General features: G+C 44.1%; 2 long non-coding RNA genes across 2 annotated transcripts; one reads left to right on the top strand and one right to left on the bottom strand.

Moving 5' to 3' along the window:
- Positions 1–475: 475 nt before the first annotated feature.
- Positions 476–1401, bottom strand: LOC108493899. The gene is made up of 3 exons (XR_001873638.1): positions 1339–1401; positions 1054–1201; positions 476–587 (listed from the first exon to the last, which is right to left on the bottom strand). It is a non-coding gene; the product is annotated as an uncharacterized LOC108493899 (long non-coding RNA).
- A 78-nt stretch (positions 1402–1479) lies between these two features.
- Positions 1480–7703, top strand: LOC108493909. The gene is made up of 3 exons (XR_001873644.1): positions 1480–1611; positions 2812–2876; positions 7649–7703. It is a non-coding gene; the product is annotated as an uncharacterized LOC108493909 (long non-coding RNA).
- The last annotated feature ends 225 nt before the right edge of the window (positions 7704–7928 follow it).

Below are 7928 nucleotides of genomic sequence, written 5' to 3'. Positions count from 1 at the left end.
GGCTACAATCCCTGTTGTCTACCTTAAGATGGTGATATAAACTGAGAAAAGAAACAGAGGAATCTGATGATTAATAAGTCTGTTTCTCAAAGGCTGGCAATCGCAATTTCAATGTCATCTGCAGGAGAAAATCCAATGCAGAGATAAATCTGCTTTTCTGACTTGGTTTCCAGATGCAAACTTGAAGAAAAACAAATCACACAGGAGCATGACAATACAAAGACTTATGCCATGTAGGCTGCAATGTGTATCAGGCAGGGCTAACAGACAACTAGGCCTTTGTTTACCTGGGGTCACATTAGTCCACTGAGATAAAACTACTGGTGTTTGGAGGTTTTTGCAGTCATACTATGCATTGACAATATTATCTCACCCACTACATTCTCATGACACCATACATACCAAAATGGTAAGTGGGAAGCAGCTGAGAGACACATGCTCAAACAATATCATGACAAAATGCCTTTGCACCACAGATCAGCATTCAGTCTCTCCAACCATGTAGCCTTCATGTTTTCAGATGATCTTTGAACATTTTTCTGGGCATCTCACCATCTCTAGGACACTAGAAGTGGTATCTGAAAGAACTAAGATCAAGAGAGGAGGTTTCGGTGCTTGTCTTTTCATCTCTCAAGCTTCTCATAGGTATCAAAAAAGAGAAAGACTATACAAAGTCTTTTGGAACCATGAGATGCTGATGTGGTCATCAGCAGGATGGTTTAGAGATTTTATCTGACATTAATATCCTGTAGTTAAGTGCTTGGTAAAAAAAAAAAAAAAAGGCAAAACAAACAAACAAAAACCCAAACAAACAAATACTGCCCTCCCCCCCCCCAAAAAAAAAATAAAGGCAAGTTATTTGCAGCACTTCTATTTATTATGTGGGCTACCAAGATGAAATCAGCACTTAACAAAAGGGGAACGAGGCAAGCTGCCTAAATGCCTGGGTGGAAAAAGGACAGTAAATGGAAGGAAGTGCTACATGAAACCACACAGACTGAAACTGAGATAGGTGTTAAGCCTTGAGACCCTGGGCGTCAGGGGTGCCCCTACTGTGGGCCTATTGAGGGGATCACAAGCTGCCAAACAAAGACATTTGGAAAAGCTTCCAGCCATGCTGAAGACAGTCCATTTTCTTGATGGGGAGTTGGCTCACCCACAGGAGTGTCCACCTTCTTATGTGGACATCGCAGGCAAAACTCTGAAATAATATAAGAAAATTCTTTAAAGGGAAAATTCCTGCATTGCTATAGTCCATGAAAGATTTTGCAAAGGAAATGTCGTTGTTTTGCACTGCAGGCAGCCACACAGAGACAGGCAGAGGTGAATTTATCTTACCTAAGAGCACACAGTTAAACCAATAACAGAGCCAAGTATGGAGGAGCTTTGATATTCTGATCATGGAACAAAATATGGCTCTTCAGTCCCCTGGCATCCTAGGCCACAGATCTGAGGTCATAAAAGTGGGAATACTCAGACTCTTTAGGAAGCCACATATTTCTGCTATAATACAAAGTCAGGCTCAAACGAAGTTGCTGAAGAAGATGGACTTGGCTTCTTCGTGGGCAGAACCTTCTGAGGGCCAGCACTGGCTGCTCTCTTTAAATACAGGTATTGGCAAGCAGGGAAGGAACTTGAGCACACTCAGCACTAAAGCATGAGACATTTCTTCAAGGTGCAAAGTCAAATTTTGCACAAGGGTAAACCAGTGCTGCAATGAGCAGACAGTTACAGAAATTATAGCAGTGACACACTCAAGCAAAAAATGTTCTTCAACATATGCAAGGAGAACAGAGTCTGTAGAGGAGACAGAAAGGAGCTACACCTAAAACAAATAAATACATAAATAAAAATAAATAAATAAATATGTAAAAGCAGGTCCTACTTTAAAGTTGGAACTCAAGGTGAAAAATGCAATAACAACCAGTCATTCCTAGAGAAGATCCCCTCAAAGAGGAGCCTGAGGACACTGTGAGCACAGCCTCATTCTAATGGATGTTCAAGTAAACACGCAGGGGGGTCCTTACACTATTTCACCATGTGGACCGCGCTGAGTTGTCCAAATTAGAAACTGAGACTCCCTGCAAACTCCAGAGAGAAGGGCAGACATTTTTTGAACATGATTCAGAGCCCAGAGGGTAGGAACCTAGCTCCTGTTCTACTTATGTGGTCCAAACCGCCCCCAGAGGTGCCTTCCCCTCTTCTTAGTCCACACTCAATGTTTAGGCTGCCTGACATAGGTTCCCTACACTAAATGGTGAATATTACACAATGACAGCAAATTCCTGAAATCTTCTCTATGTGGTAAGCATGGTATGAGCCCAGAGGGAAATAACAGAATCTGAGATGGGGAACCTGATTCTGCCTCATAGTCTGGAATGGCAGAGCTGTAACAAACACTATTTTTCTTTATGACAGTTATTTATTTTAGAACTTTGATGAAGTCTGGCACATGCTAAAGATGGAAGAAGAAGCAGCTACTTTGTGCATCACTAGATATGTGCATAAAACGGAGTCCTGTTCTCAATAGGAGGAGTAAAAGCTCAGCTATTCCAGATGATAAAATCAGATCTTCTGTAGAGGTGCTATGGAGAGATCATACAATAACTACAAACATGAAATACAAGATTTTACTGAACTCAGAAGGACTAAAAGGTGTTGACTTAATCCATCCTAATAGTTGTGCTGGACACAGCTGAATTTGAATTTTAAAAAAGAGCAGTTTCAGCTCTGGATGCTTTGAGCATCAGTCACTACTGACACACAGCACATTAATTATTTAGCTATAGTTAACTATTGTATTCTTTACAGGTTATCAGCCAGGAATGACACATTCTCTTCAAGTATGAAAAAAATTACATACAGGAACAGAGGAGGTAAAACTGCCGAACAGGATTTTGTATGTTGGACATTGTAACACCTTATCAGGCCTCAGACGCGTGAGATCAGAAATGCCAGCTGGAACCCACAGGGTTTATCTGGGCACTCACAAGCATAGGAAGAATGAGAGCCAAAGGAGTTTTATTCTATATGAATCCCTGAATGCTGCTGCTGTAGATAAGGAGCAAAGTCCCAGGTTCCACTAAGTCAATGACAAATCTCAGTTTGACTTCATTTGGGCTGGGATTTCCTGCTCAGCATCAAGGGGTGAAAACCACACTAGGCACAGGAAAAAGGCAGCAGAAACTACTGAACTTGTGCATGGCTCATAGCTGCAATTGTTTTGCAGCCAGCACAAACCTACCTGCAGTAGATGGGAATGGTGGCTGATGGGTTGTTTGGTTTTGTTTGTTTGTTTTTTTTTGCTCTGCTAGTAGCCAGTCCGGTTTCCTGAGGTTTAGGACCAGACTTTATGGGGGTTTAGGGATAATTTTTGGTATATGAGGAGTTACCCTATGCACAAAGCAACAAAGCTTAACAAGTCACCAATTGTTGAAGGGGCTCCTGGGGCAGAAACCCTGTTCTCATCAGGGACAACCCTCTGTCCACCAGGAAACAGAAAAGGTGTTTACACAAAAAGAAGAACAAACTCCCTGTCCTTTGAGGGCATCCAAAATGCTTCAGGCTACACCTCCCCTGAGTAAGATATAGACCTCAAAGACAACAGCAGAAAAAAAAAAAGGCAGGTACCATCCTCTAAGTATTAGCGTAAAAAACTCACCACTCATTCAGTGCTAACATCCTCTCTGATTGGGGGGCCTTAGTTATTGCCATGAGACAACATGTAACAAATTTCAACCTGCTGTTGACGTTGGGACTGCTTTTGAAAATAGTCCAAATTTAAATCGAAAGAGAGGCAAGCACTTTTTCAGTTTCTTTTGCCTGTTTCTCATGGAATTTTGACTCTCCTGTAATGGCTGTGAGAGCAGAAGGAGCACCCACAAGCGTGGTGCCTGCATTGCCCATAAGCTGTGCCAGCAGAAGCCGTGGCAGGGCCAGCAGGGATCTGGGGAACCTCTCCCACCTCTTTCCAGCCACCACAGTGACCTTCCAGCCCACCCCGGTCACCTCAGCCCAACACTTTGCAGGAACGAGGTCACCCTCAGCCACATCGCAGCTGCCCAGGCTGGTGTAGGACACCCCAGTGCCACCAGGAGAGATAGCAAGGGCTTGTTTTCACCCTTTGGTGTTGCCTCCTCTCCCTTGCTCTGGGTGTGTGGGCTTTTAACATGCCAATTAAGTGCAGGCTGGGGCTGGGGTGGAGGTGCAGCACTCCGAGCCTCTGTCTCACTGCCTCCGTACTGTCACCTTCCATTAAGCAGCTGGCGGCCGAGAGAAGTGGAGGGAAAAGCCAGCGGCATGTTTGGTTTGCTGTTTTTGTGGGCACTTTACAACTTCAAAGGCTTCCCTCTGGTTCACAGGGGGCAAGGGGCAGAGGTCAGTAGGCACGGTTTGACCTCCCTTTCACCTCCTCCCCGAAAGAGAGACACACACACACACACAGGAAGAAGAAAAGGAAGACGAAATCCTGGCAAACACTTTTATCCTCTAATCTTTCTTCGCCTTAGTGCTGTAGAGGCTTTGTCCAGCAGACAAAATGCCCTTCAATGTCTGACACTTCCATGCTGGACTCTTCCTCCTCTTGTCCAAGGAGAAAAATAAAGCAAAACACACCACAACAGAATCGGGGAAAAAAAAAATAAAAAAGGAAAACGTTGCTCTTAGGGGCTGCATTTTCTCATTTTTTATTTTGGGGGGGGGAAGGGAAGGTTTTTTGGTTGTCTTTTTTTGCCCCTAGTTAAATAGCTATTCCTCTATACGTAAGCCCACCAACTGCATATGGGAGGGAGAAAACAGGCATGATTGTTCAAGATCCAGCTTGAGATGTAAAAAATGCATTTTCTTGTCTTTAAAGACAGCATTGTTGTATTTATTTATTTATTTTTAATGGCAAGGTCGCTAGCCCGGGGCACTGAGGAGTATGTTCGAGTTTCAGAAAGCTCTCCACAGCTGGTGATTATATCCCTTGCAGTGCATACAAAGACATTGAGAAAGCAGCAGAGAAAGTAAACAGTATCACTTCTGGGGATGGAGGGGGAGAGGAGGAGGGGGGTGGAGGAGGAGGAGGAGGAGGAGAAGAGAGGCAGATGAAATTTAAACTGGCGGTCAGCCCAGGCACCAACTTAAAACAATACAGTGAGAGGAAGCCAAAAAGGAAAAGAAAAAAAATGAAGCAGAGGGGCGTGTATAGAGACACGCTATGTGTGCACACGCGTGTGAATGTGCGCAAAGCAAAGCTACAGCAAGAAAAGGAAGGGATGAGGTTGCAAGCCCAGGTTTTGAGAGCCATCCCTGGAGGTTCATCACGGAGCAGAACAGCTTGCAAGGGGAGGTTTTGGGGGCAAAGCCATCATCTTCAGTGTAAATACATCTACAGGCATTTCTAATCAAGGATAGCTGTTCATCTCTCTCAAGAATGAGGGAAGGGAACACACATGGTCCAGAAACAGCAGTCTCAGCCCTGTTACCTCCTGCATCCTTAAAACTAAGAAAGAGGCAGGCAAGTCCAGGCCATAATCTAGTGGCTGATGCTCTTCTGTCTGGCACAACACAGACTTGGGCTATGCTTGTCTTTCTGCTTTGGAAATCATGCTCCTCATTGACTTGAGGCAGTTTAATCTTAAGCTACTGCCTTTCTCCAGCATTTTGTTTTGCCAGTTCGGGAAAAAACAGAGTCACGACTGGGTGGTGGTTTGGAGAGCCAAATGTTTTATGGGTTACAGCACAGGGTACAAACTGGATGCAATTTGGTCCAAGCCTCTACAAGCGCTCCTCACACAGACTGGTCCTGGGTGCTGGCTGTGGCTCAATCCTCACCTAACAGTTCTGGCTATGTTAGATCTTCTCTGGTCATGCTGACCTTGAATTCACTGGAATAAGGTTAGTCATCTTAGTGTGGGGGAAGGGAGAGGCAAGCTTTTTGGAACATCCATCTGCCTGGCAAAGGCTAACAAGCCCTCATTTACAGACGTCTATACATGTGCCTCAGCAGAAATGTAGTTGGAAAGCTTCTGGAGAGACAGCATACCTTAAAAAGATCAGAGCAGCCTGTTCTTTGGGCTTCCCATGCAGTTTTCTGCTACCTTTCTCACCCAGAGGAGTCAGGCATCCAGCAGGTTGATGTGTTCTCTAAAGCACTCCAGCACTTGCCCTCTCCTCCAAGAAACAACACAAATCTTGAGACCACAGCTGCAAGCCCTGGCAAACTATGGCTCTCACCCCATATGGGAGAGCAGTGATGCAGCTATATTTCTGGCTGAGCTTCAGCACCCTTGGTGGTATTTTACAGGACAGGTTGGTCAAGAGACATGAACTCCAAGTGCTTGCTACTTAGTGTGTTGTTATTTTGAATTAAAGGCCTCCCCAGACAAACACTTCTGCTAGCTCACTGGCCTCCTGTGCAACAAGACTAGTTGGCTCGGTCCTTCTCTGACCAGAATTTAATCCTTCACTCTATCACCAGTTTGAGAAGGGAAGATGCATAGTAATAGGGGGCCTTTTGCGCTATACTTTGCTGCTTCTACATATGCCCTGGAGCAGAACCAGACAAAGCAGACTTCAATGACAAATGCAGCAAACAGCACTGCACTCTACAAAGGGTTTCTCAATTCCCACCACCTTGTGAAGATTTGGTATGGATTCAACTGATCTGGCAGCTTCTCGGAGGGCTTCTTGCCCTATCTCCTTGACACGTGTTGCATTTAAAATCTTCAACCACAAAAATTTTCAACTCCTACAACTGATTTCTCAAGGGTGATGGTAAATTAGATTCTTAGCATCCCATTAAGCAGGGCCAATGATTCAACATTATTTTGAGACTTAAGTGACTATGGTACTGAAAAGAGATTTCATTTCATTTTCATCAGACACTCTAAAATTTATGCACTGGTTACTCACAGGTAGTTTTTTGCTTGAACAATGCTAGTTGCAATAGGCAAAAATCTAGTTTGATATTAAGAAAAAAGATTCACATTTAAAGTTAGTACTGGAATGGGCTGTTCAGAGAGGTTGTGGAATCTCCATCCTCAGAGAAGCTCAAAATTGGACTGGGCAAGGCCCTGAGCAACCTGAATTCATTTGGCCCTGCTATGAAAGGGCTTGAACTGATGACCTCTGGAGGTCCTTTCCAACCTATATTAATCTGTGACCAGGAAGGCCACGTCAGAACCTGCCCAAGATACATACAGTACCTCATGTCCAAGTACAAACATCAGCATGGAGGCACCCCTGTTGTGGTGTTTCCAATACAAATATTGCCATGGTTACCTTTTGATTAAAACAAACTCAGTTATATTTGTCTGCTTCCTAAGGGTAACTATGCAGTCAAGCTGAAATAAGAGATTCTGAGTCCATTAAATCTCAGGTGCTGAGTCTGTGAGTCCACAACCACCTTATGCATCCAACTGCAACCAGACCCTGCAAAGGGGGAATCCAGGTGGCTCAACCCAGCAGACCAGCACTAGCAAACTCCAGGCAACACTGACACTCCACATGGGCAGAGTCTGGGTTGCAGATGAAGGAAGGGAGCAGGTCACCAGCCTCCTCTCCATTCAAGCATTGACCAAAAGCAATCTCACTCTCCGTTCCTGCACTAAGAGCAAATTGTTTTGGTTTCAACCAAGTGAGTCCATCTTCACTTTCCTTGCAGGAAATGCACTGAGGTCTTTTTGTGGTGAGGAAAAAAAAAAGTTTCTATAAAAAGTAGTGTCTTCGCCTACCTAGGCACGTGGCTAACAAATATAAAGATCACCATCTAGTGGCTTACAGAGAAGATACCATCTGTCATATGTCTGCAAGTTTGATGACCAATAAAGTTGTTGTTACAACATATTACAATTTATTCTTGCCTTCAGCTTTTAAGAGAGTCAGGCATCTACACAGCCACAGACATAGACAAGTTTCTGATCCACAGAAAACTGATATTCATT

This window comes from Lepidothrix coronata, unplaced genomic scaffold (genome assembly GCF_001604755.1).
Source record: "Lepidothrix coronata isolate B3197 unplaced genomic scaffold, Lepidothrix_coronata-1.0 Scaffold1, whole genome shotgun sequence".
Classification (NCBI taxonomy): Eukaryota; Metazoa; Chordata; class Aves; order Passeriformes; family Pipridae; genus Lepidothrix; species Lepidothrix coronata.
Note: the sequence above shows the minus strand (reverse complement) of the source record. Positions and strands in the feature narration are given on the sequence as shown.